Source organism: Bubalus kerabau, chromosome 8 (assembly GCF_029407905.1).
Source record: "Bubalus kerabau isolate K-KA32 ecotype Philippines breed swamp buffalo chromosome 8, PCC_UOA_SB_1v2, whole genome shotgun sequence".
NCBI classification, from domain to species: Eukaryota; Metazoa; Chordata; class Mammalia; order Artiodactyla; family Bovidae; genus Bubalus; species Bubalus kerabau.
This window is the reverse complement of record NC_073631.1, coordinates 115,161,589-115,182,368: the sequence shown is the minus strand read 5'-3', so window position 1 is coordinate 115,182,368 and position 20,780 is coordinate 115,161,589. Positions and strand designations below refer to the sequence as shown.

The 20,780-nt window shown below is 44.4% G+C and overlaps 1 protein-coding gene across 1 annotated transcript in view; it reads right to left on the bottom strand.

Annotated features, from left to right (window-relative positions):
* The window catches only part of LOC129658457 (contactin-associated protein-like 2), a 41,098-nt gene that overhangs the window by 17,515 nt on the left and 2,803 nt on the right, over positions 1 to 20,780 (bottom strand). The gene's annotated exons all lie outside the window — the stretch shown is intronic.

Below are 20,780 nucleotides of genomic sequence, written 5' to 3'. Positions count from 1 at the left end.
CCACTTGCAAGGAACTACGCTGAACTGTGATGAGAAGCAGGGGGCCAGCCTGGCTCTATCAACTCATCACCATTGTCAAAGTGGCCAACTAACTCAGCCCAGTGGTTTCTCCGTGGTTGGTGGGCTGTCTGGTGAGGCCAAAGATGTCGAAAAGCTTCTGATTGCACTTGTCTGGCTGTGAAAGTGAGTGTGCAAGGCCTTTTATCTGACAAAGATAATTCCACGTAATGACAGCATCAGCTGAACAATGTGATAAAGGAAGAGCTCTGAACCAACATCGTAAGAGGAACAGAAAGCCAGTACCCCAGATACAATTCCATCACGGACCTAAACAGCACAGTGAGGATGGTTAGCACCCTTGCAGCAACACTTGGGAAATCATGAATAGCACTAATTGTGCTTTAAAACATTACTGTCCGATTATAATTTTGATTGCTTTTATAGAATGTGAAAAATTAAGAGAGGACGTTTCAAGCCAGGTACTTAAGCACAATAAGCTGTTTTAAAAGACAGTTGTAAGAACAGAATATTGAAAAGAGATTTGAATTCTTTAGCCTTTAATTTCTCACTTGTCTCACTGAGTAGGTAGGGAGAAAAAGGGCCAGTGAAGCTTTCAATTTAAAAAAATACAGAATATAAACAAGGTAGCTGTGATTCTTATTTACTAAATTTCAAAATATGTAAAACTGTAGACTTTAGCTCAGAAGCCAACTGCAAATAAAACACATATTTAAATGCATACAAAAATAAATTGAGATTATCAAACAGAAAACGCCCCCAAATGAAAGGTACTAAAAGCTTCAGGTTGTCACATACCAGGGACAAAAAAATTAGATAGTAGCTGACATCTAGAGAAAATATTGCCATGGAAACCACTTGGGCTTCAGCCTCTAATGGGGCAATTTGAGATACTTTAACAAAACTGCTGCTATTAATTATAATTTAATTTAAATTGCAACATTCTTTTTGTAGTGGAGTCTGGGCTTGATGAGGCAAATATGTCTTTGTTCTTCCAGCGTCTTTGTTTCCTTTCACTTTACGCACTCTCCTCAAATCTGAGCTCTGTGGCAGAAAATTATTTTTTTTCAAACTATTTGTTTTAGCCATTCACTGTTGACTGATATTTTAGAAACTGATATGAAAATCAACTGTTCTTAGCTAGGATGCTGAAGAGGTCAGGGGACAGGTTTTGTTTTAGGAGAGCCAATTTGTTGATCCCATCTTTCAGGAGCGAGAGATTTCTCAAGGTCAGCAGGCTTTCACTCAGGCAAGCACTGTGTGGCAGGCCCTGGGCGAGCCTCGGTTTTGTGTTTCTATTATACCTTTCCCCTCAATGTCTCCAGAATGACAACCAGACAGAATTTTAGAGCCCGAGTGGGGAAGAGATTATGAATTTTGGGGTTTGACTTGGGAAGGTAAACAAACCTTACATTTCTAGCTTCTTAAAAGAGCAGCTAAGGACTTTCTTGGTAGTCCAGTGGTTAAGAATCTGACTGCCAATGCAGGAGGCAACAAGGGTTCAATCCCTGGTCCAGGAAGATCCCTCGGGGCAACTAAGCCCATGCACCCCAACTACTGAAGTCTGCCTGCCCTCGAGAAGCCGCTGCAATGAGAAGCCCGCGTGCCACATCTAGAGAGTAGCCCTTGCTCCCCGCAACTAGAGGAAACCCAAGCGCGGCAGCAAGACACAGTGCAACCGGAAAAAAAAAAAAAGAGTGGCCAAGTGGCAGCTGCTTGCATGAGTGTTCCAGATCCAGTGACCAAGAGTTTAATTAGGTGAAGGGAAATAGAATAAAGGAACTTGTCATCCTCTGCTATAGGTCTTGACTATTTAAATAATGCCAACTTTAAGGTGCTAAAAGAACAATTCGGTTTTACTAAATTCCCTCCTTCCATCTGTTTTTAAGCTGTCTCAGTTGCCTTTCGGGAAAGTGATCCATTGATACTCCCAAGGGAGGGTGACGGTGCGTTCTTCTGTCTGCTTAGCTATAAGGAGGCATCTGGGTTAGAAGCAGCTCATTATTGACTCAGACTCACACAAGACAAGACATATGATGTCCTTTTCATGCCAAAGATGTCTGGTTGTTTTTCATGTGGGCAAAGTGTCGCCTCTTTGGCATTTAATTCTAGTTGTTTCTAAGTCAGTTGTTGAAGCTCTGGCTGACTAATGTGGCAGGCACTGTGGATCATGGATCCTTATGACCCATAGTGCCTGCCACAGGGGCTGGTCTGTGACCTCGGCTAAAACACGGGATGGCACTTTGGTCAGAGCCATGTGGTTGGCTGGTACAAGGGTCGCCAGAACCAGCTTTCTGGGTTCACTAGGACGTTCTGTGCACCCTAGTGAAAGTTGCTCAGTTGTGTGTGACTCTTGGTGACCCCATGGACTATACAGTCCAGGAATTCTCTAGGCCAGAGTACCGGAGTGGGTAGCTGTTCCCTTCTCCAGGGGATCTTTCCAACCCAGGGATCGAACCCAGGTCTCCTGCATTGCAGGTGGATTCTTTACCAGCTGAGCCACCAGGGAAGCCCTCAGTGTATCCTGCTGTAGGGCTAAGCTGAGCCTGGAAAGCCCAGCTCTGGGGCGTATGCAGCCTCTTCCTCCATGAGGATGACTGCTCCATCGTGTGCGGGCCACCACTCCTTTCACTCTGCCACCGGGTTTATAAATCCACGTTGACATTAACAGGAAAGCAAGAAGGAGGAATCCCAAATGTGGGGCATGTGACAAATCTGGGGAGTACCCTTTAAACCCCTTTCTAAGGGAAAAATCGAGTAGGGAAACGGCAATCCACTCCAATATTCTTGATGGAAGAATCCCGTGGGCAGAGGAGCCCGGCAGACTCCAGTCCGTGTTGTTGCCGAGTCGGACACGACTGAGCGCATATACATCATCTGAGGGAAAACAGGCTTCCAGGCTGCACGCAGCCCCCGGCCCCCCACCTCCAGGTGGCGGCACTCACACAGGCCCCTCAAGGTCAGGGAGGCAGCGCCTCGGCCTTGAGTAAGCGGGAGGAGGGGGTTCGTTGGCCTTGAGTGGATCGCGCAGGCTTTGTCTTCTCTTGCATGCCTCATTCCAATGTGCCTTTAGGAGAAAACAAATGAACTGACTCCTAAGTGCTTCGGTTCAGAGCTTTCCAACTTGAAGGCTCAGACAAACCACCTGGGATCTGGTTAAGACGCACGTTCTGATGGCCTTGGGCTGGGAGCCTGTGTTGTGGGCTGCAGGGGAGCTTGAGTGTACATACCGCTCTTTGAGCAGCAGAGCTTTAATTGCGGCTCACGGTGGTTCACATCTCCTGCTGTTCCTGTGCGTGTGTGTTTAATGTGGTGCCTGAGAAGGAGCTGAAATGATTGCTTCTGAGACTGTTTTTGGAGGGACTGATTCCTTGTGTGCTTTTTAAATGAGAGGTATGACAGCACACCCCACCGTGCCACTTCCTTTAACCCTATTTCTTTTGAGTCTTGTGAAAGCTACTACTAGGAACCCTGCTTTCATTTAGGAGGACAATTCTTTAGTATTAAATATTTTGAATGTAGAGGGGGGGAATCTATTACTGATCAATATTCAGAGCTGTCTAAGAAAAAACCTGTTTGTGCGTGCGTGCTCAGTCATTTCTGACTCCATGACCCCATGGACTATAGCCCACCAGGACCCTCTGTCCATGAGAGTCTCCAGGCAAGAATACTGGATTGGGTTGCCATGCCCTCCTCCAGGCATCGTCCCAATGCTGGGATCAAATCCCTGTCTAGTGAGTCTCCTGCATTGGCAGGTGGGTTCTTTACCACTGAGCCACCTGGGAAGCCCTATCACCAAGGAGTTTAATAAATGATTATCTTAGACAAGTCCTTGGAGACCTTTTCTGGTTTAAAACACCTGATTCTCTAAAGCAGGTGTATCAGGGAGGAAAAATATTTCTGTAAGCAGCTTTTGGCAGGAAGAGCTCTTTGCTGGAGGCCCCTTTTGTCTTGTCACTAACTTCTAAACCAGGCTCCCCCTGCTCTACTCATCTTCTGCCCAGCACACCTTTCAGATCTGGTGATCACACAATTCCTTGTCTAGCCTGTTGGTCCTTTCCATAGATGATAGAAGCAGAACTGAAGAATACGTGATTAACAGATGACCAGATGTCTTCGGAGAGCTCATGGACAAACCGTGAGAACAAGATGGCATCTGAGGAAAGACCAGGAGGAGTCGGCCAGCCTGCACAAGCCTGCACACAGTGGGGGTGGCGGGAACCCTGCCCCCCATATCTCCTCAATCAACTGAGATCACTTCCCTTCCTCCCTTAAACAACATTCATGGCCCAGCAGAACCTTTGGAGAAGGTTTCTGGGGATGCTGAATCTCCCCAGATTGTGGTGTTCTGATTAAAAGCAATTTTCCTTTCTACTAACATTCACCTCTCTCTTGAGTATTGATTTTTCGAGTGGCGAGCAGCCGGATCTGATTTGGTAACACTGTGATGTCGTCATATAGCTTTCTGACAGTACAGATGCATCCACAGGCATATCTGAGAAAACTGATGTAGTTTTAAACACACTGGGCTATCGGTTTCTCTGGAGTTGATTGGTTTTGTTTGAAGGAACTGTCTCCTTGCTGCTGGTTCTTGCACGAATGGGTTGTGCAGTGGCAGAATGCAGTCAGCTGGGGGGAAAGCCTGAGGCCACACAGGACCATAGTGTGCCCAGGGTCCCACAGCATCAGAGTGACTGACTCCCACTTGGTGAAATGCTGCAACATGGTCATGCTGGCCGCCAAGTCCAGTGAACACCCTGGCTATGCAGCGGTCTCAGCTAATACAATCTGTGGGCTCCTGATCAGCAGGGCAGTCGAAGCCAGAAGTGTCTGCTGAATCATGGAAATGGCTTCAGTTTCTTTAGTTCAGTCGCTCAGTCGTGTCCGACTCTTTGCGACCCCGTGAATTGCAGCACGCCAGGCCTCCCTGTCCATCACCAACTCCCGGAGTTCACCGAAACCCACGTCCACCAAGTCGGTGATGCCATCCAGCCATCTCATCCTCTGTCGTCCCCTTTTCCTCCTGCCCCCAATCCATCCCAGCATCAGAGTCTTTTCCAATGAGTCAACTCTTTGCATGAGGTGCCCAAAGTACTGGAGTTTCAGCTTTAGCATCATTCCTTCCAATGAACACCCAGGACTGATTTCCTTTAGAATGGACTGGTTGGATCTCCTTGCAGTCCAAGGGACTCTCAAGAGTCTTCTCCAACACCACAGTTCAAAAGCATCAATTCTTTGGCGCTCAGCTTTCTTCACAGTCCAACTCTCACATCCATACATGACTAGCGGAAAAACCATAGCCTTGACTAGATGCACCTTTGTTGGCAAAGTAATGTCAGTTTCTTAGAAGGGAGTAGTTGAGAAATTAATAATAGTAATAAAGAAAAACTGAAGTGAAACTAAAGAGCCTCATGATGAGGGTGAAAGAGGAAAGTGAAAAAGCTGGCTTAAAACTCAACATTCAAAAAACTAAGATCATGGTATCCAGTCCCATCACTTCATGGCAAATAGAGGGGAAAAAGTGGAAGCAGTGATATGTTTTATCTTCTTGGGCTCCAAAATCACTGCAGACAGTGACTGCAGCCATAAAATTAAAAGACTCCTTGGAAGATCAAACCAGTCAATCTTACAGGAAATCAACCCTGAATACTCTTTGGAAGAACTGAGGCTGAAGCTGAAGCTCTAGTATTTTGGTCACCTGATGGGAAGAGCTGACTCATTGGAAAAGACTCTGATGCTGGGAAAGATTGAAGGCAGTAGGAGAAGAGGGGCGACAGAGGATGAGATGGTTGGATGGTATCACTGATTCGATGGATATGAACTAGGGCAAACTCTGGGAGATGGTGAGGGACAGGGAAGCCTGGTGTGCTACAGTCCATAGGGTCACAAAAGAGTCGGACATGACTTGGCAACTGAACAACAACTCCTTGGAGGGAAAGCTATGACAAACCTAGACAGTGTATTAAAAAGCAAAGACATCACTTTGCTGACAAAGGTCTGTAGAGTCAATGTTATGGATTTTCTAGTAGTCATGTACGAGTTTGAGAGTTGGACCACAAAGGCGGCTGAACACAGAAGAATTGATGCTTTTGAATTGTGGTGCTGGAGAAGACTCTTGAGAGTCCCTTGGACAGCAAGATCAAACCAGCCAATCCTAAAGGAAATCAACCCTGGATACTCATTGGAAGCACTGATGCTGAAGCTCCAATACTTAGGCCACCTGATGTGAAGAGCCAACTCATGGGAAAAGACCCTGATGCTGGGAAAGATTGAAGGAAAAAGAAGTGGGTGGCAGAGGATGAATGGCTGGATGGCATCATTGACTCAATGGACATGAGTTTCAGCAAACTCTGGGAGATAGTGAAGGACAGATAAGCCTGGCGTGCTGCAGTTCATGGGGTTGCAAAGAGTTGGACATGACTTACAGACGAACAACGATGATAAAGAGGAAGAAAGTAACCCATCACAGTGAATAAGCCAAAATGTTTTTTGTAAGACATTCCCTGATATATTTTACCTTTTTTTCTAGACAGTGGTCAAGAGTTGGCACCGTTCAGAAGATCCGTGTTTTCAGGAGACCCTGGAGAGACTACCTTCAGAATTCTGCTGAGAAAAGCACCCACCAGACACCAAGGAAGTCCCAGCAAAGGCTCTGGACTTGGAGAATCTGTGGCTGGGAGTTCAGTGAAAATAACATTTTTTTAAAAATCACCTAAATCTAGTCAGGGCTTCCAGGTGGCTCTGCCCACCAATGCAGGAGGCCTCGGTTCAATCTCTGGGTTGGGAAAATCCCCTGGTGGAGAGCATGGCAACCCACTCCAGTATTCTTGCCTGGAGAATCTCATGGACAGAGGAGCCCGGTGGGCTACAGTCTATGGGATGGCAGAGAGTTGGACACAATTTAGCAGCAAACAGCAAATCTTATCAAAAGACGAGTATCCTCATTTGGAAGACTATTTAGGCGCAGTTAATCATTTGAGGAACCAGGCAAAGATAAAGGGTCCTCTTTTACTATTGTTTTGTGGAAATTTCTAGTAAATTCAAAGGCCATAGTTTGACTGAGGGTGGCTCTTTTGGAAATGCCTAGATATTACTTATTTTGTTACCACTGTATGTCTTTCAAGGGAGTAGAATGAATAATAAAATGCATTTTAAAAACATCTAATCTTCTGCTACAACTCCATATCTCAACTTGCAGATAAAGTTGTCTTCAGTAGAAGATGTTTATACTCCAGCTCTCTGTGGACCAGCTCTGTCAACATCCCTGGGGCTTTGGCTATGCAGGATTATCTGTGTTGTAACTGCTATTTCATCTAAACCAAAAATTGCCCCTTTCTAAGCATCTGGTCCCATCACTTCATGGGAAATAGATGGGGAAACAGTGGAAACAGTGTCAGACTTTATTTTTGGGGGCTCCAAAATCACTGCAGATGGTGATTGCCGCCATGAAATTAAAAGACACTTACTTCTTGGAAGGAAAGTAGGAAAGTTATGACCAACCTAGATAGCATATTAAAAAGCAGAGACATTACTTTGCCAACAAAGGTCTGTCTAGTCAAGGCTATGGTTTTTCCTGTGGTCATGTATGGATGTGAGAGTTGGACTGTGAGAAAAGCTGAGCGCCGAAGAATTGATGCTTTTGAACTTTTTGTGGTGTTGGAGAAGACTCTTGAGAGTCCCTTAGACTGCAAGGAGATCAACCAGTTCATTCTAAAGGAGATCAGTCCTGGGTGTTCATTGGAAGGACTGATGCTAAAGCTGAAACTCCAATACTTTGGCCACCTGATGAGAAGAGCTGACTCATTGGAAAAGACCCTGATGCTGGGAGGGATTGGGGGCAGGAGGAAAAGGGGACGACAGAGAATGAGATGGCTGGATGGCATCACTGACTCAACGGACATGAGTTTGAGTGAACTCCGGGAGTTGGTGATGGACAGGGAGGCCTGGTGTGCTGCGATTCATGGGGTTGCAAAGAGTTGGACACAACTTAGCGACTGAACTGAACTGAGCTGAAGTGTTCAGAAACCAGTATAGAGACGAGAGTGGTTTCTGAGAACATAGAGGTGTCTAACCCAGATCACAGCTGGCTGTCAGGACTCTGCCTTCACTGGGGTGTACTAGAGGGGACCCCTAGTAGACCAAAACTAAAGGGCTTTAGACAGTAAGTCTATACACATTTAAAGTCTTTTATCAATGCCCTAGTGGGCTCTTGCTTTTGAAATAATTTTTCCAGCTGTATTAGCACAAGTCAAAGTTTTAAACTTCAGCCTCAAGACAGTGTCTTTTCTTCTGAGGCTGACCTCAGAAAGCAGGATATATAATAACCCCATGCTTGATACTTTCACTGTGTTTTGAACTATTCTTTCCTTGAATTAACCTCAGATCTCAAAATGCAACTGTCTCTGCTGGGTGGCAGGTGGAACGGTCATCAAAGAGAATCCTGGGAAACAAATAACCCTTGTTCGTGAGAGCTTCCCGATGCTCCCCACAAAGAGGCTCCTCCTTGGTGCTGGCTCACATGTTATCAAGATAACCTGAGAAACTCCTGCACAAGCCACGTGTGCTGTCAGAGCCCTTTTTCTCATTCATGGCCACAGAGTGTGAAATAATACTTAACTGGCTCCAGCAGTCTGGAGGGTGATTTATTGCGTATCAAAAATGAGAGAGTGGGAAGGAAAAGGACGGTGTATCCAGTAGCAGGGCTTTCACCTACAGGCGGTGCAAGCTGCTGGTTATTGGAGACTTCCGCATTATACAGAAGGGACGACAGAAGATCGGAGAGCAGTTCAGAGGGAAGAACTGGAATTCTTTTATGTTTAACTCAGGCGTTTCATTGAGAGAAAGGAAAAGTGAAAAAAGAACTGAATCGGAGGTAAACACGCCTGAATTTCAGACCTGATGATGCTGTTCTCAGCATGAAAGTGGAAGTATGAGTTGCTCAGTCATGTCCAACTCTTTATGACCCCATGGACTGTAGCCCACCAGGCTCCCCTTTCCATGGAATTCTCCAGGCAAGAATACTGGAGTGGGGTGCCATTCCCTTCTTCAGGGGATCTTCCTGACCCAGGAATCGAACCTGAGTCTCCCACACTGTGGGCAGATTCTTTACCATCTGAGCCACCGACTTCTCTGTATACTTTTAAGCAATGTGCTGTAAACAGTGGGACCTGGGGTTCATGGTCCTGACAGCATATTCAGACTCTTTGGGGATGGGAGGCAGGTGTCGGGGGGGGGTCCAAAAAGCTCCCCAGAGGATGCTAACGTGCAGACGCCGCTGCAGTCACTCATTAGGTGTTTACTGAGGGATGAATGCACTTTCTGAGTCACACTTTTTTTTTAATCTTTAAAATGTGGTCAGTAATGTCCACTCAGACCACACAGATCTACTATCAGGATGAAACAAAATCATGAACTGAAAGCATTTCAGCCAAGTTATGCACAAATGTATCATTTCTGGCTTTATCCTTTCCTTTTTCCCAGAAGTTAAAATTCTCAACTAAACTTTTGAAAATCACTTTCAGCCATTTCTCACAGGGAAATTTCACAATTAATCTCATTCTCTATGTTTAAAATAATCGCACACTACAATCATATGAATTTTTATGTACATTTATGTTTTAGCATAGACATGATTTTACCTTTTTTTTTTAAAAAAAAAAAAAGGCTTTTGGGGCTGTTCCCAGGCAGAAAGAAACTCAACAGCACAATCAAGGATCTGCCTGGTTTTTAGACACTCTACAGACTTGTGCAGAGCGTGGGGAATCAACCGAAGATCTTCTCCAACGGTGAAACAACTGACATTGGGTCAAAAACCTCATCTGGCACAATGTTTGTGCAACTTCAGAAACCAGAGGCAGGACACAGGCCCTGAACTGCCAGAAAGGTGCAGTCAGCACTTCTATTAATAGGTGGGGCCTGGCAGGGAATCTCCTGGGGGAGGAGGCACACCCACGGATCCTGATGGAAGTCTTTCTGGATGACAAGTCAGAAAAGGAAGTGCTACCGGATTAATCTGGAAGGCTGAGCTCCCTCGAATGGCCCCAAGGGATATACTAGGATGTTCAGCAATGCAGTGTAGGAGGAAGAGTTCGCACCGGGGCCTCGAGAGAGGTAACGGCAGACACAGACACCCGGGTCAGCCCTGGGCTCAGACAGACTTCCCTTTCACGGGCTTCTCGCAACACTGCAGCGGCATCAGAGCAAGACAGAAGTGAACCCTGCGACTCGCTGGAGGGGTTCTGCCATCCACAGAGGAGTTGCTATAGCAACATGCATCACCTGTGACCCCGGCCCTTCCTAGCCCCACGTGATGGAGGTGACAGTGGACAGTCCTGGAAGGCAGGGAACAGGGACGCGCCTCTAAGGATGGTGCCAAGTTGGGTGGGGGTGACGGCTTGGACAGAGTACTGGACAGAACCCCAACATCCTTGGGCTTCAAAATCTGTTGGGTGGGAAGAAGGGAAAGAGGACAACACTGGGATTAAAGAGAAGCCCACAGGAAGGAGGAATCAAGGAGCTGAGAAGTTGTCCCAGAGGTGGGGGTTGGTACCCCTCTGGATTTTTCCATGGTGGTGTTGGGCAGTCCTAGTTAGGAACGAGGAGAACCTGAGTGAAGGCAGCCCCAGACACGGTTGGGCACGTGGGACAGCGAGCAGAGGGTGTCGGGGGCTGAGAGGGGGTCAACCCGCCGCCCTTCACTTCAGCCACTCTAGTGAATTTTCCCTACATCAGCTCCTCACCTGCCCCACTGTAATCAGAACACACACCTGCCCACCTGCTCTTGCAGTGATGTCTGAAGGCTTTGCACTTAAGGAGACCTCTAAAGACTGCCCAGGTCCCTTAGATGAGAGTCTAGTCAACAATATTCATGCCGAGACACTGCATCCGGCATGTGCAGTCTGGGAGGCCAGAGTCGTAGAGCTTAGATTTGCTAACTTTGGTTCAGTTCCTCTGAAGGAGGATGTTATGCACAAGCCAAAAATGACAATAAAGAAATACCCAAATGACGTTAAGAGCAGCAAATACAAATGTAAAGAAGTCAAGATAAAAGCAAGAGGCAAAAGAAAACAGAAGATGATAGAACTAATAAACAAATCCAGACTTGGTCGTTTGGGGAAAAAAAAATCTTTCAGATCATCTGAGAAAAAAGGGAAACCTCTACACCTACAATATAAAAACACATGTATAGAAATTTTCTAAGGAGAGAATGGAAATTATTATGAAAATGTATTTTGTTCAACGCTGCAGAAGTGAATTGGAAAACTTAGATTACATGCATGAATTTCTAGAAAAATGTAAAGAGCAGAAATTATAGTAGAGGAGAAAGAGACTCTAATTAGACCAATGATCATAAAAGAAGTTGAGAGAGTTGCTAAGGACCTCCGCTCACACACACACACACGAGAAAACAGTCAGCTCCAGTGGTTTTACAGCTGAAGTTCACTCAACTTACAAAGTACAGATGGGAAGGGCTCCAGGGCTATTTCTATCTTTGCAACACACAGAGTGTGGTCCACGGACCAGCAGCATCAGCATCACCTGGGAGGTTGTGAGAGCAGCAGCATCTCAGGTCCCACCTCTGACCTGCTGAATCTGCATTCATTCATCTCCCCAGGCGAGTTGGAGGGGGGCTTCTTGGAGTTACTCCACTGGTTAGAGAGTGATGGAGGAAGTCCTGCCATGGCAGGGACTGCATATCCCAGAGCCTGAAGTCAAGGTGTGGGCAGGCCTGAGTTCCCGTCTGGAAGCCCTGGAGGAAAATGTGCTTCCAAGCTCACTCTTGATGTTGCTAGAATTTGACCTTTGAGGTTGGGGGACTGAGGTCCCAGGCCCCTTCCTGATCTGACTGGGACTGCTCTCCTGGGGGCCTCCCATATTCCTTGCTGGGTGGCCCCTTAGACTTTCTTTTTATAAAAACCCAACTTGTACTCCCCCAAAGTAAAAGGATGCTACAATCCCATCTTATCCAAGAATTACTTTTGTAAAAAAACAAAGCTAGACTTCCTTGGTGGTCCAGTGGCGAAGACTCCATGTTCCCAATGCAGGGACATGGGTTCTATCCCTGGTCTGTGGAGCAACTGAGCCCCTGAGCCACAACTACCGGAGCCCCTGTGCTCTAGGGCCCATGAGCCGCAACTACGGAGGCCTGCAAGCCCTAGAGACCGTGCTCCATAACTGCAGGAGAGGCCACTGTAATGAGAAGCCCATGCACCGCAATGAAAAGTGGCCCTTGCTCGCCGCAACTAGAGAAAACCTGTGCAAAGCAACAAAGACCCAGAGCATCCAAAAACAATAGCTTAAAAAAAAAAAGAAAAATATTTTAGTAAAATGACTTTAGTTATACCTTGAGAGAATGCTTCACTATGACTAAAGGTGGTTAACGCTAGGAATAAAAGCATGGCTCACTGTTTCAAAAACTATCAACAGAAGAAAAAGTGCATGGTTATCTCTAAAAGATGTTGAGGTGGCATTGCTGCTGCTGCTGCTGCTGCTAAATCGCTTCAGTCGTGTCCGACTCTTAGCGACCCCATGGACTGCAGCCTACCAGGCTCCTCCGTTCATGGGATTTTCCAGGCAAGAGTACTGGAGTGGGGTGCCATTGCCTTCTCCAGTGGCATTAGATACTATTTAACACCTAGCCCCAGTGAGACACTTATCAAAACAGGAATCCTCAAGGTATCATCTACATATAAAAGTCCTAAAGGTATGTGCATATAAGATGTGTCTATACTTGGGCAGAAAACTAAGACAGCCTGCTCAGGTTCTTGGTCCTGGGGGGCACACAACTTTTCCCAATTATATTCAATTAAACACTCGTTAGGTTTGCAGTGAAAGAGTTTGCTGATATAATCAGGTGCTAAATTAGCTGTCTTTTTTTCAAATAATTTTTGGATTTTGCACTTTGCCAAAACAGAGGAACTAGTTAGAAATTAACTTATCAGGAAGTATTTTAAGGCTGTCTTCATACGAATTTTGTATGATGTAAAAGGAAGACACATGTTAAGTGGAAAGACATTCCGTTGCTGAACAGGAAAACATTATTTGTGTAGGTGTCCATTACTCTGCAATTAACTTACACATAAAATTCAACCCCCATAAAACCTCTAGGTAATGCCAGTAAAATGATTGGAACACTAAAATTACTTGGGAAAAGCAATGTTCAAGGACAGGAACATCCTGAAAAAAAGAGAGTCAAAGGGCAATTAGCTCTATGAGAAATTAAATGTTATTATAAAAGCTCAATCAGGACCGCAGCTTGCTACTATCTCAGGAAGAGTCAGATTAGTGCAACAGATCAGAGAGGCCAGAAGCAGACGTAAATATAAAGGGCAATTTTGAATAGAATAAAGATCGGGGAAAATTGGCTGATGACGCCCCAACCAGTACTGCTGGAACTACTGACCGGCCAGGGTGTGAGCAGAGAAAAGTAAAGCTGGGTTTCCAGCTTATTCTTACCACCCAAATAAATTTCAAATGCAGTAAGTATGTATAGTTTATGGATGAAATCTAGAATTATTAGAAAAAAAAAAGGAATAATTTTTAAAACATTTCTAAATGGAGAAGGCATTATATAAAACTCTAAAGCCAGGAAACACTTTATCCTTCATCAGATAAAATTTAGAGGTTTTTTTTTTTACATGGAGGGAAAAACTCATAAATTTAAAAAGTAGATATCAAACTGGGAAACCATTGGAACATGTAGTAAAATGTCAATTTACCTAATATATAAAAATTCTTATGAGTCAATAAATGACCAACAGACCAACGGGAAACAATATGAATATACAAATAATTCTTTGGTCAAGGAATATCAACAGGCAGTTCAGGGAAAAATACACACAAGTGACTTATGAACAAAGATACTTAATCTCACTCATGATTAATGAAACCCAAATTAAGACAACAAAACCACTTTTCAAATACAGTGTAGCAAGATTTAGAAGATTATGATGTAGTGTGTTGATGAGGGTGCAGGGAAAAAGACATTCATATCTTATTGAATTGGAGGTATTCTGACACTGGAGGGTGATTTGTAATACATTCAAAATTAAAAATACATCCCTTGACTCGACAAAATAATATGTATAAAGCTATTCATATGGAAATAAAAGATGGGAACTTAACCATTAGATCAAAAAAATCTGTAACTAATATTTTATTTGACGAGCTATATAAATGTGCTTGGTGCTCTACAGAAGAGCAGAATTTGGATCATTTGCAGGAAAAGCACACATCAGAAGACATGATAATTGTTTTTTGGACTTGAATAAATGTCTGTGTCGGTCACTGAAGAGAACAAAAGACACAAAAGATAACAAGAAATTAGGTATCAGAGATTAAACAAATTAATCATGCGATCTTAGCATCAGGAGGAAAAAAGGGATCTGCTTAGAAATAATTAAGATATAAATATAAGAGCTGGAAAGATTTTAAGTGCTTGCAGGTGGTAAAGAAAACCACTACCAGCTTGTAATTATGATGGAAACTGAATGGATATATGCAGTTTTTAAATGTTTGTCATAATTCTTTCACATGTGAATACATAAAAATATTTTATCTTCAGATGCCAGAAAAATAATTTGGAACATAGGTAAGAAACCATGTCACTAAAAACCATAGCAAGGGAGAAAGGGGTGTCTTTAGAAATCAAACGCTCTATTTTCAGTGGTAGAGTGTCTGATGTGGCAAGCAGACACCTTTGTTCTTAGTTCACGGTACCAGGGCAGCCTGTGTATTCTAGATCTATCTGGGGCATGTGGTTGTTCCATTGAAGGATGCTAGGTACCATGTTCTAACCAGTTCCAATTTATTTGGTTGAAGAGCCACACTGCTAAGAGAGCTGGTTTTTCCAACTGCTCTGTGAACCTGTGTGACTCGATGGGACAGGTTTGGGTCTGGATTCTTGAATTTCTGACAGTTCTCAGAGGATTATTTTCTACTCAGTGCTTCTGCCCACTTCCCTCTCAGAGGGGCTGTGAGAATTCCTGGTCCAGAGCAGGACTCAGCATCAGACGAAAGTTAGCTTTACGCGGTGAGCCGGAAACTCAAGGCTCCAGTAACTCCTTATAATAATCTTTATACTAGACACTTTATGCTGAATGAAGCTCTAATACTTGGCCGCCTGATGCGAACAACTGACTCACTGGAAAAGACCCTGATGGGGGAAAGACTGAGGGCAGGAGAAGTGGGCGGCAGAGGATGAGATGGTTGGAAGGCATCATCGACACAATGGACATGAATTTGAGCAAACTCCAGGAGACAGTGGAGGACAGAGGAGCCTGGCATGCTGCAGCCCATGGGGTCGCAGAGTTGGACACGACTTAGCGACTGAACGACAGCAACATATGAGAAGATTCCTAGGGACATGAAATGACATCTTAAAGTGCCTTGCCAGTCTTAATACTATTTAAATAATAACCTACGATGTGGCCTTTGGTCTATGTATTCTGATTCAATATCATGAATGTGATTTAAAAAAAAAAAAACAACCACCCTAAGACTTAATATCAGTGCCTCATAAAACAGGTGGTATACAGTTTAGAGTTGTTCCTTAGTGCAGAAATTTGTGGCATCAGATTCTTTTTTCTGTTTGTTTTGTTTTTATATTTTACAGACATGCATTGCCATCTGTAGTCATCTGACTGCTGCCAAATTCTTGCCATTCCAAGGAAATAAGCTTCCCTGAATCTGCTGCTGCTGCTGCTAAGTCATTTCAGTCGTGTCCGACTCTGTGTGACCCCACAGACGGCAGCCCACCAGGCTCTTCTGTCAAATCTGACAAAGAGAAAAAAACAGAGCCCAGGGTTCTGAGAGGTGAATCACAGCTACTGTTCTGCAACCTGTACGTGAACCAGAACTCAGGGTCAGGGGTTGCTTTTTCTGCCTTGTAACTGAAAGGACCAGAATGCTGTGGTTTAGAAACAGGCCATACCTATTATCCAAAGGCGGAAAAAATTAGGCAGAGAAAGAACTGACTGGTCGTTTCTAATACAATGGAATTGGTTTAAGAAATCAACATAATTTTACCATTTCCCCCTTATAAAAAAAATGCACTCTCGCAGCTCCAGGCCTTGTGTTTATGATCATCCTGACATTCCACCCAGTGCTTGCCAAACTCCATGCACATGGGAATCATGTTTTTTGTCATATACATGTGAAACCTAATTATTATTTACTTATTCTCATTAAATTGACCTGATTTCTTATTTAAACAAATGCAGTGATACAGCTTTATAACCCTACTGAGTACTTCTACGGCCTGTCAAGGCTCTAAACTTGAGAAGCCTGCTCTTTATTAAAGGGTGAATAGCATGGGTGAGAGAGCTGTTAAAGGCATGCCAGAACCAAATAGAGACTCTCTCTTTAACAAAATTAGAAGGACTGAAAAAGAGATGAAAAGGAAATAACTTTATATTATGCCACATGATGATACACCCACTTTCTTCCCAAAATGATCTGGTGAGCCCCCATGAAGGCCGACATGTAGCACTGCTCCAGGAGCCACAGGCTACAATGCAAATGGCATCCTTTGTAATTGTGCAGTGCACAGCCTGACCAACCGTGCATGTTCCTCATTTGAAAAACAGTGACAGAGCCTAACAGGCGCTAGAGAGGCAATGAGTAGCTCAGTCAGTAGTGTTCCAGAGAGAACAAGAATCTTATTACGTGAAGCCAGCATACCTTGGAATCCATTCTTTGCCTTTATCATTTGATATCATCTAAGACATAAGAAAGAAACACAAGGGAGCAGAAAGAACATAAGACCAAAGGATGGATGTCTGGAATTCTAGTTTCCAGGTTTCTGCAAAGCAAATACTCCAGTGTGGCATGAAGTGGAGAGCCCTTGTTGTTCACTGGGTTGTGTTCGTTGCTCAGTCCTGTCCAGCTCTTTGTGGCCTCATGGACTCTAGCTCACCAGGCTTTGTCCATGGAGTTCTCCAGGCAAGAATACTGGAGTGGGTTGCCATTCCTTTTTTCCAGGGGATCTTCCCAACCCAGGGATCGAACCCAGGTCTCCTGCATTGCAGGCAGATTCTTTACCATCTGAGCCACCAGGGAAGCCCCAGTTGATCATGAAGTTCTCTTTAATACTAAAGACACAGACACCCTATCTTCACAGCAAGGGGCATGCTTTATTTTAAAATAAATGTGCATACTTCATTTTAAAGCAGCATTTCTCCCCCTGATATCCTTCCAAATTAAGCTTGCAACTGATTTAAAAAAACTGAATAATAATTTGGCATCTTCCTCCAACTGAAGCTCCTTCTATAAAGATGCATTTTCATGGGAGGCCTTGAGTCTGACCCCACACTGTGGGTTTCTTGTTTGTTTGTTCCAAGTGTGTTTTTCCGGTTGCCAGTAGGCAGACTAGTTTTCCTCAAGTACCGATAAAAACTCAGTCCCCATGAGCTTTCTTGTGAAATGGTTAGAGAAGCCCAATCTTTGGCAAGCTCACTGCCATAGCCTTTCAGTTTGGGATTTCACCACTGAAGGGCTTCACTGTTTTTCATAAACTTGTTTCTGGGTATTCACTGTTCTTTTCTTTTGGTAACCTCACTTTGAAGGGTTTGCCAAGGCGGGGCGATTATTAAGCTCTCTTATTTAGTGATGGAGTGATTCTCCATCTTGCTACACATTAGAATCACCTGGGGGAGGTTTTACATCTCTGGCCATCTGTATCTTACCCCTAAAGTATCTGATTTAATTGGTCAGGGGTGCGGCCTGGAAATTGGGGGTTTTAAGAGCTCCCCAGGTGATGTGAAAATGCATTTGAGATAGAGGTGAGCGCTTTTGACTCTGTTGTGCACATGAGTCATGGGGGAATCTGGCTAAAACGTAGGTGCCGATTCAGTGGGTCTGGGGAAGGGCCTGGGCTCTGCATTTCTAACAGGCTTCCAGGTGATACTCACACCGCTGGTGAGGACCACACTTTTCAAGGCACCAGATCACACAGATCTCCTTCCAAATGTCCCCTAGTCAAACCAGGACTGAGGAGCTCTTCCCGTCCTGTACCTGTACAGCCTCAAGTAACATGATTTACAGCGAGAAATGGTATCTTTGTGTATACACTGTTGTTTGTTTCTGAATATCTGATAGTGAGTCTCCTGAGTCATATAAAAAAGATTATCCAGAAAAGCAAAACCCCGGAATCAGAATTCAGAGTGATGAATTTAGGCTCACAAGAACTAGGCTGCAATTGCTGATGTGAGGACCTACCAAGAACCCCAGAGTTGGTATGAAGATTATTTTAAGCCAAGGATATTTGGGATTTGACAGATGCAGAAAGAAATCTTTTGGGAACTTCCCATATCCAACTACAAATAGAATGAGACCATAAATCTCCTTTTCTGGGAGCTTTTAAGTCCCAAGAAGGAGGCCAAGAGCAACGCTACCCGAAATCACCCTTTCCAGGGGGGGGTTTATGGCCTTGAAAAGGACAAAGACCATTCATGCCGGCATGAACAACATTATCACAAACTTTCTTATCTCCTGTCTTTCCTTTAGAAGCCCATTTGTTCTTCCCAGAGGTCTCCCCCACCTTCTGTTTCTCTATGAAGACATGTGTAGAGGAAAAGTTTGTCCTAGACACTAAGCCTCTGGAGTCTGATATTAAATAATCTTCCCTTATATCTATTTCTTTCTCTGCACCCTCGTCCAGCCCCCAACCCCCATTCTCTCTTTTTCCCACTCACCTAAAAAAAAAAAAAAAAGTCATCTAAACAAGCCTCTGTCATATCTCATAAGTGGTTTTCTGTTCTCTTAATAAAGTTTGTGAGACAGAGACACACGTTTCTTTATAAGCATTTACCCATTATGGAAATTAACCTGGAATTCCAATTACGGAATAAACTATGATGATAAGACTGATACAGCAAATGGTAAACACCAGATAAGAACTTTCTGCCCAAGTACAAACAGAAAATTTCTGCAAATGGACCTTGTGTTATATAGGTCAGGCCACTGTAATACCTGGGTAATAGACTTCTAATTTGAACATTGAAATGTTCCCTATACACATTGCTACATCAATCAGAAGAATGAAAGTGTCATATATAAAGCACAATTTTTTAAAAAATAAATGAACTTGGGACTTCCCTGGTGGCCCAGTGGCTAAGACTGTGTTCCCAATGCAGGGGGCCCGGGTTTGATCCCTGGTCAGGGAACTAGTTCCCACACACGACAACTAAAGATCCCGTGTGCCGCCAAATAAATAAACACGAAAAACAAACAACTCAAACTTTGGCCTTTACAACTGGATCTCACAGACCTTCAAGCAAATAGTTTGCTAATTAAGGCAAGAATGAATACGAACTCCTGTTGGACCAAAGGAGCGTCTAGAGGCTTATAGAAACTGATTTCTTGGCAGCCGACCAAGAACACACACACACGCTGATGGTCTCAAGCAGTGAGAAGCTGTAACGGCAATAGGAACCTGCCTATTTCAAAGCGTAGACCTTGTCTCCACCAACCCGGGCATTTGGAAGAATCTGAGAAGTCTCTCCTCTGCAGCCCTGACAAGGCCTTGTCCCATCTCATATCTTCACTATTTTTCTTCTTTCAGCACCAGGACTGCTTCCCTTTGTTCAAGCCAGCCCACGAGGAAAAGCCAGCTGCCGTGTCATCCTAACAATACTCGTAGAAGGGAATTCTTTTTAAGTACTCCTGGCACACAGCACCCTCTCCATGGTATTGGAACCCATGTGTGAGGAACAAAGAGGACTGTTTAGTCTGTCTATTCTGACAATGGGGCAATTCTGGCTTCTTTTTGAAGCTTCACAACGCTTAGCAGGCAAATCCTGGCAAGAATTCATGATGACAAGAGATTCCTGGAAGCTGATAAATAACCGTGTCTGGGGGTGGAATATGTATAAGGAATCAAACACAATGATGTTTCCATGATGCACTGTTAAAAATCAGGAGTTAGGGTCGGGGAGGACTAGAGAGCCTTGACTGGACGTTCACACATCATAGCAAGTTGTATCTAATATAATAATAGCAACCACTCTGTTAGTGTTATTGCAGCTAAACTTCTGTCTGGTTTGCTCCGTGTCGATGGCTCGCTCTGCCAAGTGTTTTAAATCCATCATCTTGCAAAGAATTCTCTAAGTTAGGTATTCATTTCAGACGTGGGGAGACTGAGGAACAAGGTTAAGAAACCCGCTGGGCAGAGGCAGTGATGGTATCAGACCCCAGGCCTCCCGTCCTGCCTTGCCCCTTCCTGTCTTGGGCATCAGCAAAGTCAGTCACCACTTTGGAGACTCATCAGTAGGTCTGGAGGTGTCTCAGAGATATCGCCCACTTCATACCTTAGAGTGAAAGAGCAGAGACTTGGAGCACTTACTCAAGCAGCCCAACCATCTTGGTAGGGCAAGGAGGGGGACCCACAGGCTCCCCATCACTCAGGGTCATGTGGTCACTGAATTCGCATCCAATTAATTTTGCAGCCAACCGCTACATCCCTTCATTTTAGTGCTATGCTTTCAAATGACCAGTATTATTACCTGCAGAAATGGTAAAAATCCACTGGGCTTTCTCAGCCTACGTGTACCCCTAAAGCCTGGAAGGCTACAGGGTTGTGTGTATAAATACACTGTTGGGAGAGGAACCTGACAGTTTCAGGTAATCTTTTAATATTAGAATGTGGATGGCGGGGCTGCATGGCAGCCGAATCACAAAGGCAGAAGCAAGGAAGTGATTTGATCAGATTATCCGACAGTCACGTTGAAGACATCCATTTAGGTATCTCATTATTTCACTTAAAT